At 49.9% G+C, this 18,688-nt stretch overlaps 1 long non-coding RNA gene across 2 annotated transcripts in view; it reads right to left on the reverse strand.

Moving 5' to 3' along the window:
• LOC123616444 (uncharacterized) overlaps positions 1-18,688 on the reverse strand; it is a 52,554-nt gene that overhangs the window by 14,402 nt on the left and 19,464 nt on the right. For both annotated transcript variants that reach the window (XR_006724443.2, XR_006724444.2), the window contains exon 4: positions 1,047-5,696. This is a non-coding gene — a long non-coding RNA (uncharacterized LOC123616444). The remainder of the gene's footprint in view (positions 1-1,046; positions 5,697-18,688) is intronic.

An 18,688-nucleotide genomic window follows, 5' to 3' on the forward strand; every position in this document is an offset into this window, starting at 1 on the left:
CTTTGGCACAAGCCCGCTGTCACTTAGGCACTTACAGGCAGAACCGCGGAAAAACCAAACCACTGTTATTACACTTAATAACCAGTTTCTACATCATCAACTCATTGGAGTCTGAGAGGCACTGTTAGGGTGTCAGCTCCCTCGGCCTCACAAGTCAGCTCTAGTGGGGGGCACAGGCGGGGCTGGGCACTAGCCTCCAGGAGTTCTGTCCCCCTCCCACCCCATGCAGAGGACACTCACCCAAGGGCAGCCTGAGGCCCAGTCCTGCCCTTTCCCCCATCCCACAGTGCTCAGGAGCTTAGTGGCTGTAGCAACAGGACCCAGGGTGTGGAGCAGGGCCAGAACCCCTGAGAAGGGGGCTCTGGGCCCTGACTGGAATCTGAATAGGAGAAAGCAGCCCAGCTTGGCCCACTGGGGCCAGGGGGTCTGAAGGAAGAGTGTCCAGGACTGGGACCCCCGGTAGGGATCCTGGCTCTGCTGTATGACCTTGAGTAAGTTACTTCATCTCTCTGAGCCCCGGGTGCTCCATTTGTAAAGGTGGCACCTCCCAGGTTTCTTCTAAGGGCTCACTGGGATGTATGCCTAGTACCCAGCATGGCGTCCACACCCAATAAATGGCAGGTATCATTGAGCTATTACTGACAGCAAAGATGCAGAGGTTGGGGGCCCCGAGCCAGGGAACAAGGACAAGAACAGGGATTATTAGGAAATACGACCACTAAGAAATTTTCCTGAATTGGCCTAATATACTGAGAAGGGGAGGTCTTGTAGAGCTGCAATTAAAACAGCCTGCAATAATAAAACCTAATATTATTCTTATTGTCCCCCTTTTAGAGATGAGAAAATTCAGAGAGGTTAATTTTTTACCCAAGGTAATCCAGCAAGCAAGTGGTGGGACTGGGCTTGGAGGCCAGGAACTGAGATTTCAGCCATCCCTGCCCATCCTCCTTGCCTCCCCTTCCCTCCCAGTCCTGGTAAGGGAAGAGATGTGTTGGGGGGGGGGGGGAGTTGGGAGAGGGAGGGGAGTGCAAGTGGGGTCAACTTACAGTTATCCAGGGTCTTGAGGATAGACTGTTCTGCACTGAAACAGTAAACACCCTGGAGGTTTAGGGAGAAATTCGGGGATGGAGGCCAGGGCAGAGGCCTCCAAATGTGATGATCTTCCTGTCGCTCTGGGTCAAGGCCACATGAGCCACAACTTCCATGAGGCCCTGCCAAAGCGGTGGTCTCCACGGAGAGCCTTGGAGGGCAAAGGACAAGCTCCCTCCCCAGATCCTGGCTCGCGCGCACTTACACCCTGCTGGACGCCCCTTCCTGCCTCCCCGCGGGAGCGCGGGCCTGAGGCGGTGCGGTGCTGCCATCTTTTGGCCGCATGCGGCTCTGCAGCCCCACCCGCCATCTGGGGTGAGCCCAGCCGAGCTGCAGTCCCCAGAGGCGCTGGCTGCCAGCGAGTCCTGCGGAGTCCGCGCCTGGAAGGGGTCCACCTCTGTGAGTCCTGGCCAAGCCCCTGAGACCCCAAACCAGCTCAGGTTGGAGAGAGACAATGTGCCTGGCTCCCAAAGGCCCCAGGGCTCCCTGAGGTTGCCTCCTCCCCTGCCACCTGCCTGGGCTTGCTGGGGGACAGCGACAAGGGAGGCGGTGAGTGGGAGAGGGCACCTCCAGGAATCTGGGGCAGGTTCCCAGAGTGCCAGGACCCGGGATCCCTAGAGGAGGAATTGTGGGTAATTAGTGTGGATGTTTTTGTTAATTTGTTTGCCTATTTATTTGTTTTGTTGTGGTTTTTTTTCTTAGTCTTAATTGGAATTTTACAGTTTTCTACAATGACCAACTAAGCCTCAAGAAATAAAGTGATATGTTTATAAACTTACCTGAAAGTAACTTGCTTTTAAGTAAAGACACAATAATTCCAGGGCAAAAAGGGACCTTTTTCCAAAACCCTTTCTTTCAGATGAGCAAAGTAAGCTCAGAGGTAGGCAACCTGCCCAAGGTCACACCGCTAGCTGGTGGAAAGACCAGAACTTCCCTCTCAGGACAGGATTTTTCCCCTCTGAGAGTAGGCTGGGCCTTCCCTGACCCGCCAGCCTAGGTAGGGTCCCATATTACTCACCACAGCACCCATTTTTCTATTTACTGTCTGTCCCTCTCATGTAAGCTTGGTGGGGGCATGAATCTCACCTGTGCTGTTCACTAAGGTATTTCCAGTGTCCATGACAGTGTCTGGCATGTGGCAGACACTCCACAAATACGTGTTGAGTGAATGAATGGAGCTATTCAGGGAAGGCTTCCAGGAGGAGGCGAGTTCTACATGCGTTTTTGAGAAAGCAATGGTAATAGATCAACAGAGAAGACGGTAAGCATCCCAGGAGGTGGAGATGGCCTAGAGCTGGCAAACAGTAACTATATGTTCCCAAATACTTGTGGGGGAGAGGAGAATGACAGAATGACATGGATTGTCCATCCATTGACATGAGCGAGCTAGGATTCTTTTGCTCATCCTAGGAATCTGGGACAGAGCCAGAAAGAGCTCCTCTGGGACCAGGAAGGACTCACTGAGAAGTGAAGCCTCAGGGCAGCCTAGCTCGGTCAGATGGGGTCAGGCTGGGCCTGGTTGACTGTACTGGATGGGGTGTGACCAGGTCTAGGAAGGTGGGCCTGACTGAGGCTAGCGGAGCCAGCAGCTTCCTCTTTGCTCCCACGTTCTGGAGCACCGAGCACCGTCATCTCAATCTGACATCCCAGCTCTCTAGTCTAGAGACATGTGGGGGAGGGGGGAAAGTCCAGAAATATTGAGGCTATGGGGAAAACATGAGGGGGTCCAAATGTATGCAAGGTTTTATTTTTAGGGCCCTTTATAATATCAGTTAGTTTAGGAACATAGATGCATTAAGATGTAATGATCATGTTGAAATATAGAAGCCATTTACTGTGTTTTAGTACAGATATGAAAGTCTAAGAGAAAAATGGGAAATTTTCAGCAGACGGAAATGGACATTTCCTAATGGAAAAAAAAATCATTCTCTTAATTTTTCTGGAAAAGGCCCTCAAAAAGGGAAAGCTTTATTTCCCCTAAAACGTTACATAACACCTGTGTGCCAAGGAGCCCAGAGGCCCCGCTCAAGTCCCTCCTCGGGAGACACATGTACTGAGCACCTGCTGTGTGCCCGGCTCTGTGCCAGGTTCATTATGTGCACGACTTGGTGTGATGGAAAGGGGACACCTGTAGATCCCAGGCGCATGCAGCAAACCTCAGCCAAGGGACAGCACTGCCCCGACACAGGGGAGGGGGAGCCTCTCAGCCTGGGGCCTCTGCTCACACCAGGACACCAGGCATGTGTGTCAGCCGGGGGGGGGGGGGGGGGGCCACTGCTCTGGCCTTGGGCCTGGCATCAGTGCACATGCTTTTGTGGGCTCCTGCCCACTCCCCTCTCCTAAGCACCTGGGCCTGCTTTGTGCTTCCGACTTCACATTTCTTCCTGCAGAGCCCTCTAACACCAAAACCTAAGGAGACAGGTGCTGGTAAGGGCCCCTCCAAGGATGCGGCCAGGCATAATTCTTCATTGTTTCTGAATTTAAAACAAGAACTCAGAGAGACCAAAGACAAAAAGACAGAGACTCAAAGAAAGATACCCAGAAAGTGAGAGACAGAGAAAAAGAAAGATGGAGAAAAAAAGATGTAGAGGAAAAGGAGAGAGAAACGAGGAGAGAAGCTAACAAAGCAGTTGGAAAAGGAAAGCTTACAAGGGAGGGGAAAGGAAGGAAAGAGAAAGAGACAAAGGGACGCACCCTCAGGGAAAGGATCGGGGAGGAGGGAGACGGCACCATCTCTCCAGGCGGCTCCAACCCCTCTTCACCCTCCCCGCTGGAACAGCTAAGAAACAGGGGGCGGGAAGAGGAAGCAGAGCTGGGCAAAGTCGCCGGGTAACCTTGGAGACGAGAGCCAGGGAGATGGGCGCAGGGAGGGGCGCTGGGAGAGGCGCTGGGAGAGGGAGGGAGGGCGGGAGAGCGCAGACTGAAGCCCCGCAACAGGTCCGGCCGTCGGAGGGGCTGGGGGCGGGGCTCAGAGGCCCGGGAGTGAGGCTGGGAAGAACTGGGGGAGGGGGGAACAAAAGATTCCAGAAACAAACCTAAAGAGGCCTGAGGAGTCGCATAAGGGGAGAGATCTTACTGAGAACCAATTTAGGGAAGAAAAAGCAAGGAGTTTGGGAGCTGAGATAACAGGAAGGCGGGATTGGGAGGGGCGGGGGAAGGGGGCGGAGATGAGGCCAGAAGGAACCAGCGCGGATGGCTGCGCTGGAGCCAGGAGGGGCCAGGACGTTGGTGCTGGGCAGAGGGGCGCAGGCAGGAAAACAGTACAGCCAGCTAGCCAGGAGGTGCTGTGATTTCTGACCCTCGCCCTGAGGCTGATTGGGGCATCCCTGAAGCATCCACCCCCAGCTGGAGATGCAGAGTCTCTGAATCCAAGCCGGTGGGCTGAGGGCCTATTCTAGTCACTGTGTCCTAAATTCTTGCTGAGCTCCCACTCTGTACTAGGTGTTTGCCCAGGCACTCCAGGGACACAGGGGCCTTTAGACAAACATTCGCCCCCAAGCCACTCATAGCTTAATAGACACCAGAAGTGGGGGGCGGGGCACTCGGCTCAGTCGCTGCCAGCTGGGGGCACATCAGAGAAAGCCTTCCCCTGGGTGTTATGCTTGAATCAGGCTGGGAAGGCTGGGAAGGGCCGAGATGGAGGTAAAGGTATTGTCAGGTGAAGGGGAGGCAGGAGGCCCCGCAGGAGGCAGGAAAGGAAAGGCTGATTTGAATCCACAGCTGCTGACTAGCTGTGTGTTCTTGGGCAAGTTACTTAACTTCTCGGAACCTCTCTTTCCCCATCTTGCATGTTGGGCAGTCCTTCCAACTCCAACGACCCCCATTTCCAGGCTCTCAGCTGTCTGCCTGTGATCCCTCAACAGATAAAGTATATTCTTTACTGGGCATGTTTGCCCTAACAAACTAATAGCCCTAGGTAATGCCTAATCTCAATAGCTCAGGCTGGCTTGTTTCAGCCCATGTCTCCACCGTAGCAGTCATAAACCCCACCGCCCTCCACGGACCCTCCAATTCTTACCTCACCTACAGCCAATCAGAAACTTGTGCCCAAGCCAATCGGGCACCTTGTGACTGTACCTTATGAAATTACCCCAACAACCAGCCCTCGGTGCTCATGCAGGGACCTCTCGTCTGTGTGGCCCACTGTTCTCTATGACAGGGAACCCCTAATAAACTCCTTTCTGTTCTCATACTTTATCTCTGGTAAATTCTTTTACCAACCCTCACATCACTGGCTCACCGACTGGCCACCCCACTGCACCACAATATTTCTGAATTGTTTAAGAATTATGGACAATATCGGTATAGTGCCTGGCACGTAGCAGGTGCTCAATAAATGGCAGCCATTACTGTTATAAAGAATAAATAGAAAACACAGTGCAACTATTTACAATAGCCAAGACATGGAAACAAGCTAAATGTCCATCAACAGATTACTAGATAAAGAAATTGTGGTATATTTATACAAGGAGATACTACTTCAGCCTTAAAAAGGATATAATCATGCCATTTGCGCCAACATGGATGGACCTGGAGATCGTCATACTAAATGAAGTAAGCCAGAAAGAGAAAGAAAAATACCATATGGTATCACTTATATGTGGAATCTGAAAAAGAAAGAAAGAAAAGGACACAAATGAACTTATTGACAAAACAGAGACAGACTCATAGACAGAAAACAAATATTTTTGTTACTGGGGGGAATGGGGTGGGGAGGGATAAATTGGGAGTTTGGGATTTGCAGGTACCAATTACTACATATAAAATAGATAAACAACAAGGTCCTACTGTAGAGCACAGGGAACTATATTCAATACCTTGTAATGGCCTATAATGAAAAAAATTATAAAAATGAATATATATATATATATGTGTGTGTGTGTGTGTATATATATATGTATATATATATATATATATACATATATATATATGAATCACTCTGCTGTACACCAGAAATTAACACAACATTGTAAATCAACTATAGTTCAATTTAAAAAAAGAAAGAAAAACACAGTGCTAGAATAAAAGGAAGTGGCTAGAGGTGGGCTGGAAAGATAGGTTTAAATCATAAAGAGGGAAGCCTTGAATGCCAAGAATGAGGGTTGACGAGAGGATGAGGCTGCAGACCCATCCAGCACTCAAAGGCAGCTGTGAGCAACAATGGAGTTTTCCCCAAAGAGCAGTTTGGTGGCGTCCTGGTTGGTACCTGGTAAAAACTGGGTGGTTTATCTTTACCAGCAAAAAAAGAGCAGTTGTGAATGTGGTGATTTTAAAATATGTCCACAATCTTTTTTGATACTCCTCCTTTCTAAAGATGAAGCCTAACTCACCTCCACTCGTGAGTGGCTAGACTTAGTGGCTCATGTCTAACAGCAAAAATGTGGCAGGAGTGACAGTGACTTCTGAACTGAGGCCATAAAGGACATTGCAGTTTCCTCTGTGCTCTCCCATGGGTCACTCAATCTAGTGGCATCCATGCTGTGAAGACATTCAAATGGTCCTATGGAGTGGTCCACGCGGCAAGGAACAGAGATGTTTGAGTGTGCCATCTTGGAAGTGGCTCCTTTGGCCACGGTCAGGCCTTCAGATGATGCAGCCCCAGCTGACATCTTGGCTGCAGCCTCATGAGGACCAGGTACCAAAACCATCCAGATAAGCCACTCCTAAGTTCCTGACCCACAGAAAGTATGTGAAATAATAAACCCGTATTATGATTTTAAGCTCCTAAATTGTATGATAACGTGTTATGCAGCAATGGGTAGCTAGTACAGGGGCTTGTGGCTGGGTCTAGAGCCACATCCTCAAAGGCAGCCCCTGGGATCTGTGCTGTAAACAGCTGAACTCAGTGCCCGCAGCAGGGAGGGTAAGGAGAAGATGCAGAGGCACCGAGGCCGGACATCCCCAGGTCCTGCGGCAGACAGAGCTGTGAATGGCACCCAGAGCCAGCCTGGCTGTGGAAGGCGTGGGCAGGGCCTGGGTTATTCAGAATTCCCAGGAAAGGCAGCAGGAGTGAGGAGGTCCCCACAGTCCCCGACTCTTCCCACACTGACCCAGTGGTGTGGCTTGCCCAGGCCAGGGTAGAAGTGAGAACAAGGTGATGTTTACCCAACATGGCCTCAAACCTCAGTCCAACACTTCCTACCTGGGTTCCCTTGCCCAAGTGACCTTGACTCTCTCTGCCTCCTTGTCTCATCGGTAAAATGATGATACGTCCTGCCTCCTGGGGTATTATTCTCATGGTGTGGCAAAGAGCCTCATCACATGAGAAGCAAATGAGAAATAAATATACAACATTAACTGCAAAGTTGAAATTCCATTAAGGTTGGAACTCCCACCCCTTGAAGCCAGGAGAGCAGGTCTGGCCAGGGGTTTCCCATTTTCTATTTACCTTCTGACTCCCAAGTTGCCCGTTTCCTTTAGGGGCTGAAATAATTTGCAAGGGGAGCTTAACAAGGAAAGGTTAAAAAAAAAAAAAAAAAGGACACTGGTCATTCCTATCCCATAACAATTCTAATTAGTTGAAGGCTTGTTTACAGAGCAAATCTGGGCCTTGATCTCTTTTCATTCTCATCACAGCCCTGGGTTACTCACCAGCCACCTTTGCTCTGCTAACCTCTCTAAGCCTCAGTCTCCTCACCCATGAAATGGGGGTAATAATAGCATCAGATCCATTGTGTTGCTGCAAGAGTTAAATGAGATCACAGGGAACAGGCCTGATGGGCCCTCCTCAAATGTGCAGGATGATTGCGACTTCAATGATGACAGTCTCACCAAGGCGTGCGATACTAAATAAGGCCACGTCTTTGTAGCACAGAATTTAAACAACTCAAGGAGCCTAATTTCACTTATAGAGGGAAGTCTAGTCTTCCAACGCCTTCTCCTCAAGTGGTAATTGTTGGGAACCCCAAGAAATTCTGACATGGGGTGCGAATCTGTCCTCCTCCCTGCACACCCTACTGCCCCGCTCTCCCCAGCATTCATTCATCTCTGTCCCCATGAGTACACCTCCCACCACAATGCCTGCACAGAGGAAGAGAAGGACATGCTGAATGATGTGTGGGTGGGTAGATGGATGAATAAATGGATGGATGGATGGACGGATGGATGGATGAGTGGGTGGATGGATAAGTAAATGGAAGGACAAGTAGAGGATGAATGAGTAGGTGGATAGGTGGATGGAGGGATGGATAGATGTAAGGATGATTTGAGGGTGTCCTTCACTCTAGGCCTCATGCCAGACCTCACCCTAGGCCATTCTTAGGGCTCTTTGTGGACAGAGAGAATCCCGCTCCTGCAGGGAAAGAGGAGAGAGAGGAAGACCAGCCATCCCACAATTTGTTCTCAGTCTTAACTAAACACATTTCTGATGAGTTCATCAACTCCACCTAATTAGGCTGTCCTAGAACAGCGCTGCCTTAGGGCGTGCTGAGGGGGGCTGGGCTGTTCTCCCTCAGAAGGGAGGGAGGAAGGAGTCTGGTTAGGTCTAGAAGTCTGTGCTTTTCATGGTTCAGGGGGCCCAATAGCCTGCAGGGAAGGCACAGACAGCAAGGCAGGAGACTTCCACCATGTGCTCAGTATGTATGAAGCTTCAGGATTCTCTGGGGGTGAGGAAGGGGAAAGGAAGGGGAGCAAAGACTCCTCAGTGGATGCCCCCCACTCCTGCCCAGAGATGCCCAGAAGTATCAAGAGAGGAGATGAGGCTGGCTGGTGGCTGGGAGATTCTTTTGGTGTCATGGAAAGAACCTGAACCTAGGAGTCAGAGGCCTTGGACTGAAGGCTCAACCATATGTGTACTGGCTGTGGGCAAGTCATAGGACCTCTGGGAGCCTTATTTTGGGGGAGGAAGTTGGATTGGATGATCCTGTAAGATCCCTCCCATCTCTCAAGACTCATGAGTCCAGAGGATAAGCTTTAAGGTCATTCAAGAGTTCATGATTGGGACGCTAGGATGGAGTTGGGAGAGTTCCACCCACTGGCTGGTCCCCTGGGGGCCTGGATGTCTCAGCATTCGTGTCCCTTCTCCAAATCTGTGACTGGTGTCACAAAGGACACCCTAGCAGAGCCCGGAGCCTCAGATCAACAAGGAAGAGGATGGGGTGAGGGCTGGCAAGGAGGTGTGACAGCAGTGACGGGAGCCTCTGAGCATGCTACACACCCCGTCCTCTCTGCACAGGTGGCTGCCCTGGAAGGAGTCGGTACCCTCCTAGCCCCGAACCTTCTGGGAGATGGAGAGCCAGGCCACTGCCTAGTGCTGACAAGGAGCTCCTAGTCCCATCCTTCCCCTACCAAGTCCTCAAGAGCCAGGCAGAAGCTCCAGCCACAGGGAGGGAGGGCCAAGCTGCCAATCTACCCCAGTCACCACCTTGAACTCTGAGCCCCATTCTCCCTGCTGTGAGTGCCACCTGGCCAGCCCAGACAGCCCTGGCAAGGACATGGAGCCAGGCCAGGTCCCCAGCATGGACAGTGACTCATTGTGCTTCAGCTCCACCACGCCAGACTCCACCAATCAGGGGATGAGTCTCTCTGAACATCACCTCGACAGCTCCCAAATGGAGCCAGGGAGGCGGGAGGAGCAATACAAATGGCCAAGCCCAGGGAAGGACAACAAGAGGAGGCCGGCATCACCCAGGTCCTTTCTGGGAAGCATAGAGATAGTATCTGTTAGGATACTTTGCCTCCCCTGGGCTCCAACCCAGCCTTCCCACCCTGTGGCTGCAAGTACCCCTTGCCAGCCCCAGTCACAGCTCCCAAAGCCTGCTCACTGCACAGAGAAAGGGCTGAGCCCAGGGAGAAGCAATGACTTTCCCAAGCAGCAGCAGTGGGGAGCAGGAAGCTCATCAGGGCCTACCTGGCATGTGGCTCTAAAGCAGAGGGGTAAAGGTTACAGGCTGCAGGAGCCAGCATCAGACTCGTCTGGGGTTTCACTGATCCACAAGGTGGGCGGGGTTGGAGGGGGTGAGTCTCTACGTAGATAAGAGATGGTGGCTTGAGCTGAGTCTGGCTTGGAGACTGGTTCTACCTGTCCTCATCATGTCCCTGCCACTAACCTGCCATGTGATCTTCTGGAAAAACACTAGCTCTTCTAAGTTTCCTCCTCTGTAAAAATGGGCATAATTTCTGCCCCACATTCCCCTCAGCTAGGGGCTTCCTGGGAGGTACACATAAGTAAACACACCATGTCAATCAGAGACTTCCAGAGCTGCAGACAAGCCAGGGGAACACCTGCCCCTCCAGGCTTTGCAGTTGTAGAAGAGGACCAGATAAGTTAGGTGACTTCCCCAAGGTCATATACTTTGTTGTGCTAGAATGTGGATCTAAACACTTACTATTGTACAATAACAGAAACAATGTTTCTATGACAGATTCTTGCCTTCGTGATCAGCTGATGCCGTTACAGACCCTTCCTCTGAAAAACACTCATGTGCACCAACATGCAGACTGTTCATATGACCTGAGGAGATCTGCTCCTGAAGCCCATTCATGGATTAAGCTGGTGGTGGAGAATCCCAGCTCTGCCCCTGTGTGACCTTGGGCAACTTACTCAACCTCTCTGTGACTCACTTCTTCAGTAATCAAAGGGGACAGTAATAACACATGCCTCCTACATTGTTTTGAGGATTTAACGAGTTCTATAGGTGTAAAGTACTTGGAACAATGCCTGGCATGTAATAAATGCTAAATGAGTGTTTTCTGTTATTACTCCCTTAAGATGGTCTCAGCTTCCCAAGAGCAGCCATCCATCCTGGCGGACCTTCAAATGCCCAAGAGTAGCTGCTCAGGTCTGTCCCAACCCCCAGCCTCACCCAGGCTGGGTCAATAAACACTGTAGGATGAGGATCCCTCTACCACCAGGCAAATGCCCAACCCCCCTTCAAGCCTTGACCTCCCTCCCTTGCCCACTGTCCACTCAGGCAGCTACTGCCAGCAGTTCCAGGAACCCAACCTCTTCCCTCCCCTGCCCTCCCTGCTGCCTAGGAATCAATGCAATCCCCTAAAAGCTCATAACTCGGAGGTAATTATAAGAAGCATCAATTACCCAGCAATGTGGATTTCATGAATTCAATTAATTTGCATGGCGATCAATACGGGAGGGTTCGCTGGGGTCCCTGGGGGAAGTTAGGACATTGTTCTGCACGCTATTGATTTTACAATGTAAAACAAAACCTCTCTCCTCGAATTCATAGATGCCCATTCATCCATATTAACTTTCAGATCATTTATTTTTGTATGTCTTTCAACTCTGTTTGTTGCTATCACACAAATGCAGAGTATTACATTGTAGGGAATAATTGAATCAATACAGTCATGCTACGCCAGGCATCCCTGACTTGAGGAAGAGATACTAGTCCATGAGCTGCTCTTCCTCATATTCCTGCCCTCTGCTGTCCCCAGCTGTCCTCTCACCTCCCTGTCCCCAAACACTCCCCCTCCCAGCCAGGCCACTCCCTGAACCCTAAGTCCCCCACTCCATCAGACTTATCTGCTTGATTCAAGTCAGTCTTAGAGTGCAGCTGGAGGGATGTAGTTAGACAACAGGCAGAACTTTTGAAGCCTAAGAAGAGTTGGCAGGAATCCTTTTCTAAAGGATCTTCAGAACCAAAAACATTCAAGCACAGTGGTAGCCTGAGTCAGGAGCATGCACCCAATGACCCTTGTCTCTGCCACTCAGTAGAAAGGCATCTATACCCTGGGCTGGGGGAAGAGCGTTTCTTCTCCTTCCCTAGAGGCAATGAGGTTGAGAAGACAGTACTTCCTAAAAGTCCTAAAAGTTATCCCACCCCGATCTCTCAGAAGAGGCCAAGTTTAACAGGATTGGTCATCAAAAAAGTAAGGGCCTCCCATTCTCCACATCTTGGGTGCCCCCAGCCTGAGGCCCTGCCCTTCCCCACCCAGCAGCCAGCCTCCCCCAGGGCCTCCCTGAAAGGGGCCAGAACAAACACGCACACAGACACACACACACACAGCCATCCAGATACGAGGCTGCGGGCCCGCAAACCAGCCACACCTCCAGAAGATCATGAGCCAGGGCCACCCTACCTCCCTCCACAAAGCCCCAAATCAGCAAACCGCCCTCAGCACCCCATGTTTGGAGAAGGAGAGAAGGCTTTTTTTAATTTGCCTCTGCCCCCCGCCCCCGTCAGGATATTAGACAGCTAAACAGCCTGGCGCCTGTTTCCTTCAGATAACCAGCTCCTGACGAGCCCCCTAATTGTCCCCGGAATCTCAGTGCCAGTGTATAGAGTAGGTCATTTAACCAACAGTACACACAACTAAATAAAAATCCATTTTCCAAGAGAAAATTCTATTCTTATCAGAGTTTTGCAAGAGGGTTGCAAGCGGCCCATGTTAATTGAAGCTTTGATGTTTGTAGGAGGAGGCCTCTAATCAACGCCACAAAGGAGGCTGATTCACTGCAGTGGGCCCCTCGACCAAGGACCGGACCCTGGGGAGTCAGTGATGGGGGGGCAGGGGAGAGGACAGAGGGCTCAGGCCAGCAACTGGACACCACAGGGTCCCACCCTTGCCCCAGGCCCAGAATCAGCAGGAAGACACCAGGGAGGCAGGTGGCTGGGGCAGGAAGGCCGCTGAGACCGGAGGGGAGTGATGGGGCCCAGGGTCAGACAGGCCTGGGTCAGAAGCCACCTTTTGATTTGCTCACTTGGGACCTTGGGCAAGTTGCTTGACCTTTCTGAGCCTCAATTTCCACTCTGGATGACCAGAACCGTCATTACCTGCCCTGAAAACACACTTGATGATGATCAAATAAAAGTAAAATCCAGAGAAGGAAGTTTCATTTCTGAGGACGTCCTGTGAGTCGGCTGACCACCACTTCACAGTCAGCAGGGTCCACAGTACACGCTGTGCTCACTGCTGACTGCTTTGTACTTACTCCTTATCTCGTTTAATCTTCGAGGTGGGGAATCGTACCCCATCCACGGGTAAGGAAACTGAGGCCCAGAGCAGCTAAGTGTCTTCCCCAAAACCTCACAGTCGAAAGTGGCATAGTTGGGATTCAAACCTGCAGTCTTCGCCTCCAGAATCCAAGCAGTCTCTTATCCGAGCTGCTTCCCCTAAAACAAGGTGGGAAGGCCCGTCCAGGCCTTCCTCCCTCTCTCTCCCGCCGGCCCGCCCCTAACCCTAGTAAAGATTAACATCCAGACACGCACATGCACCATTTCCCTTGCCCCTCACAGCAACCTCCAAAGTAGGCGCGAGGTACCTGGAAACAAGAAGATGAGCCTTGCAGGAGTGAGTGCGGGTTAATGAGGTAATATCCATGGTCAGCTTCATCTGGACCATGACAAGCTCTCAAGGACTGGCAGCCCCAGCACTGTGATGCTGTGGTGGTGGTGGTGGTGGTGCCGATTTTCATACCCAGTAGCCAAGCACACACAGCACCTCCCACACAAGAGTGGCTCAAAAAGGCACAGTTAGCAGTAGCAGCAATATCATCCCCATGTTCTACGTGCAGAAACTGAGCTCGGAGGACGTCCGTGAGTTCTCCTGGCCACACAGCCAGTACGAGGCAGCACTGAGGTGTCTTGCCTAGGCTTCAGCCACAGACCCACAAACCGACACCCGGCCCACCGTCCCCCTGTTGTCCAGTGTTTTACAAGGCGGCCACTGATCAGGTCCGAGGTGGGAGGGAGGGAGAAGAAATCCAAACACAGGGCTGCCTGGGCACTACGGACTGAACTGTGTCCCCACATCAAATTCACATGGTGAAGCCCTAGCCCTCAGCGTGGTCTTTGGAGGTGGGACCTTCGGAAGGTGATTAGGTTCAGATGAGGTCATGAGGGTCGGATTTTCTTGATGGAATTAGTGCCCTTATAAGAAACACCAGACATTCAGGCATCTTGATCTTGGACTTCCAGCCTCCCTTCCAGCCTCCAGAACTGTGAGAAATAAATGTCTGTTGTTTAAGTCATGCCATCTATCGTATTTTGTTATGGCAGCCTGAGCTGACTTTTTTTTTTTTTAGCTTCTTTGAGGGGGAAGGGTGGTAACTAGGTTTATTTATTAGAAAAAAAATTTTTTTGATAGAGGTACTGGGGATTGGACACAGGACCTCATGCATGCTAAGCACACACTCTACCACTGAGCTATCCCCTCCCCACCACAAGCTGACTTCTTAGTCAACATCATAACTCATGCACTTGGGACGTGACACCTGGTCCTGAGGAGTCAGGGGTATGGATGGGACGGAAGTGATGACAGTCCTCACTCTCAGGGGCCTCCGGGGCTGGAGGAGGGCAGGAGGCACACTGCAGACCTACAGCCATGCTCAGGCCCAAGCCAGAGGCAGTGGTCCTGGGGAGGAGCGAGGGTGGGAGAGAAGACGGAGGCAGTCTGGGTGACAAGGTGGAAATGTCTTCAGAAGAGGAAGGAGGAGGAGATTGGATGAATTTTCCTGGCCAGATTAGGCTAGCAAGAGTTAACGCTCATTTCTTCAACACTATTTACCTAAGACCTGCCAGTTCAGTGCTAGGGGCTGGGGGCTCAGAGATGAAAAGACACTGATGAGAGGGGTCCACCCTGGTGGGAGCCATGTTTAAAGCTGTGAGAGTCTAGCAGAGGTCTCCCTGGGCCCTCAGGAAGAGGAGGTTGCTTTCAGCTGCCATTTCAAGGATGCATAGGGATGTGCTGGGCAGGACATTGAGAGATGAGAGGTTCACCAGGAACCTCCACACCCATGACCTCATTTGATGACTTTACCTGCTGGGAGAAACTGACGATGATGCCACCAAGGCCCAGAGAGCTCCCATGACTTGTTCAAGATCACAGGGCTTGCAAGGAGCTGAATTGGGACCCAAATCTAGGTCTTTGGACCCTGAGTGCAGTGCTTATCCCACTGTACCAAGGCCAGTAGATATGGGTACAAAATGTAATGTGGCTAGCTCAAAATCAGGAGTTAAAACCGGGCTTTTCAGAAATGGGCAGTGGGTTGAGACTTCCCTACAGCGTCCTGGAACCCACAGTCGCCGGCAGGCAGTCCCTGTGCCCAGCTGTGTCTGCAGAGTGTTGTGGCCCCAAAAATGAAGGGAGGGGGTCTGGTAGACCACCTGAGGATGAGCTGAGTGATTCTTACAAGGGTAGAGGCCTCTAGCCTCTGGCTTTCCAGTTGCTAGTAGGGCCTATGGAGAGATGATGGAGATTCAAGGAACCAACCCACTAAGTCAAGGTCAAGGTGGGTGGGATGCCTCAGGACACACAAACTTCCTTACTCGCTTAACAAGCTCAGCCAATCCATTTGCTTTGGCAGCAGTGGGACTTTTTGCTACACGCTGACATGCCAAGAGTTAAAGACTGGTAAGCATTTAGAAAAACCCTTATAAAGCAGAAGATAGCTCACAACCTGGGTCCCCTGATCATGAGCTCAACTCCCAAGGAAGCCTGAGTGACTCAAAGTCTCCTAACTGGTCTCCTAACCCTCCCGCTTTGTCCTCTCCATTCTATTCTCTGCTCTGAAGCCGGAGTGATCACTACATTTGACCATGTCACTCCCCATCTTAAAACCCATCAGTGCTTCCTCCCTGCCCTGGGGATAAAATCTGCAGCTTTGTTAACAGATAAGACCCTTCCTCATCTCCTCCTTCAGGCCTTCCCAGGAGCCTCCAGCTTGTAAGCCCTTCTTTATAGCCAGTGCTGCTACCAGACATTCCCCATGTGCCAAGTCCAATCCTGTGCATCCTTATCCTGTAATACCCCCCCACTACCACCACCCCACAACCATCCATGCATGACAGATTGTATTAATGGCCACCATGCTAAAGAGATGGAGTATATTACCACACTAAAGAGGTAGAATTTATTTCTTTTCCCCTTGACCTTGGGTCCAGACATATGATTTGCTTTGGCCAATGAAATGTTAATTGGAGTGACATGACTAAAGCTTTGAAAAGTGCTTGTGCAATTGGACTGACTCTCTTGTGCTTTTTCCATCATGTCCAAGCTAGCCTACTGGTCCCAGGAGGAAGATAAGAGACTTATGGAGCAGAGTTGCCTGTTCAGGCCCAGCCTAGATCAGCTGACCCTCAGCCAATTCACAGAAGCATGAACTAAATAAGTGGTAATTATTATATACCACTGAGACACTATAGATGTTTGTTACACAGCAGATGGGAGTAATAACTAATCGATACATCATTTTAACCTAAATCATTTCTATCCATTCATCAGACCTCAGCTGAGGTAGATGTCATTTCTTCTCAGAAGTCTGACCTGAGCCCCTCACCTATTCCACGGTTCAAGGTCAGGTGCTCCCCCTCTGAGCTCCCCTGGCCCTCCGTTTTTTCCCCTTTGCCAGCACTTAGCACACACTGGGTTACCATTTCTATTTCACCTTCCTGTCTCTCATCCTGAGGTCAGGGATTACATGTTATTCACAATTTCTGACACAGAGGGATTCAATGACTACTTGTTAAAAGAAAAAATGTAAAAAAAAAAAAAATGTAAAAAAAGAAAGAAAGAAAGTAGTGTTGGCCTTTTCCAAGTGTTGGAAGCAAAGAGGACTTACTCACATTTCCACCCCAGCCCACCATCATCATGGTAAATGCTCAAAGGTTCATTTGCATTCTCTACACCTCTTGACGGCCACTTGCACACACGCATGCGCACAGCCAAACCCATACTTAGGCTGCATGTATCTACCCCCCTGCTTGCTTGGTGACGAAGCGCTTTTGAACCACTTTACTCCATCTTTCTGCAATATCCTCCGGCAAATCAAGCATCCCCTTCTTGGGATGTTTTCAATCTGTTTTATGTTGATTTTAATTAAAGAATCTGAAACTGAACAAACAGTTCCTAGCAGGTGGCCATACAAGTGTGAAATAAGCAAACTGTTTTATCTGCCACAAACTCCGCTAGTAAATTTCTTCAAATTAATCCAAGTCTCCGAGAGTCTGCTGATTCCAAGGAGAAAGCTAAGCAATCCCAGCCTCCAAATATTTGCTTTTGTTACAGCTCCTGGAGCCAACAACTAGTCATGTCCACTTTTGCTCCACCCTCATCCACCCAGTCTCCCAGACCCATCGCCGGCACTCCACTGGCCCAACCAAACTGCCCAGAACAAGGCTCATGTGCTAGACTCCATTGCCAGAACTCCAATAGGGTGGTCAGATGCCCATGGGAGAGCTCACAGCCCTGCCTCTTCTAAGTACCACGACCTCCCAGTCATCATCTCCCAGTGCCCACCCTCCCACCTGAGCTTGGCCCATCCCTCCAAAGCTTGCCCACTCCCAGGAGAAACAGACTTGGGGGCCCAGGACAAGGCATGCTTTCTTCCCCATGGTACAGCCCACAAATGAAAGCAGCCCCAGGAAACTGATACCTCCCAGTGCTGGCAAAGCATAAGTAAATGGAAACTCCCGTTCCCCATCACTTCCCCTGATGAAAGTGTAAGTCAGCCAAGGCTTTCTGGAGACCAGTTTGTCTATGCATATCAAAATTAAAATTTTAGAGTTTTTTTTTTTTTATTTTTGGATCCAAAAATTCCATATGTAGGACTTTATCCAAAAAAAAATCATCAATGTGCAGTGATAAATGTTTACTTCAGAGCTGTTTATAACAGCAAAAACTGGGAATAATTTATTGTTCAACAATAAGAGAATAGTTAAATAAATGATAGTACAGCCATACAAAATATTATAAAAAATATTTAATAATATAGAAAATTATCTTGTAGTTTTGTGGGAAAAGCAATTTACAAGGCAATGTGTGCAGCATGAATTCATTTTCTTTTTAATTTTTCATGTATATATATATACATGTATGTATAAAATGTAAATACATTGCATATGTATTATTCCAGGTAGTAATATGTGTGTGCACACACATAAGAAAAAAGGCTAGAAGGATATAAGCTAAAATGTGAACAATAGTTGTCTATGCATTCGGATTATAAGAGATATCTCTCCTTTATTTCTTTTTTTAATCATTATTTTGTTAATGTCCTAATTTTGAGAACCCTGGCTAGGGAGTCAGGAGACCAGGGTTGTGCTGGCAGTGACACAAATACAAACTTATGCCATCTATTGGCCTGACTCTAAAGCAGACTCAGGAGTTGTTAATATCATGCTGTCGATTTCCATTTCCAAATCTACATACAAAGTGGAAGAGAAACCTGGTAATCTCCAAGGCTACTCCAACTTCCATCTTATACTTCTACAACCTGTTCAGCGCTGCATCTGGGAGAGGAAGATGGGTGGGGGCATAGAAGGTACAAATTCAGTAGAACTGTATCATGGGTAACCTGTTTTCCCTCGTCACACCAGCCTCAGAGCTGTAAATATCTTCAATGAAGATGCATTCACTGTGTGCTGGACACTATTCTATTACACATTTAATGCAAAGGGATAGCATTAGAGTGGTAACCTGCATTTCTGCCCCCATTATAACTGCAAGACCTAGAGGACAGTGGTATTTCTGACATCCCCAAGAAATGTGTCACATGCGCTCAAGTACAAAGTAGAGGCCCAGTCGGCCACCACTGGGTTTCCACCCAGCACCATCCCCTCTGCCAGGTGGCACCAAACTTTCTCCTGGCTACCTCCCCACTGGCCAGTCCTCAGGGCCTGCACTGGTCCCCTCCACCCACTCC

The sequence above is a fragment of the Camelus bactrianus genome, chromosome 33 (assembly GCF_048773025.1).
Source record: "Camelus bactrianus isolate YW-2024 breed Bactrian camel chromosome 33, ASM4877302v1, whole genome shotgun sequence".
Lineage (NCBI taxonomy): Eukaryota > Metazoa > Chordata > Mammalia > Artiodactyla > Camelidae > Camelus > Camelus bactrianus.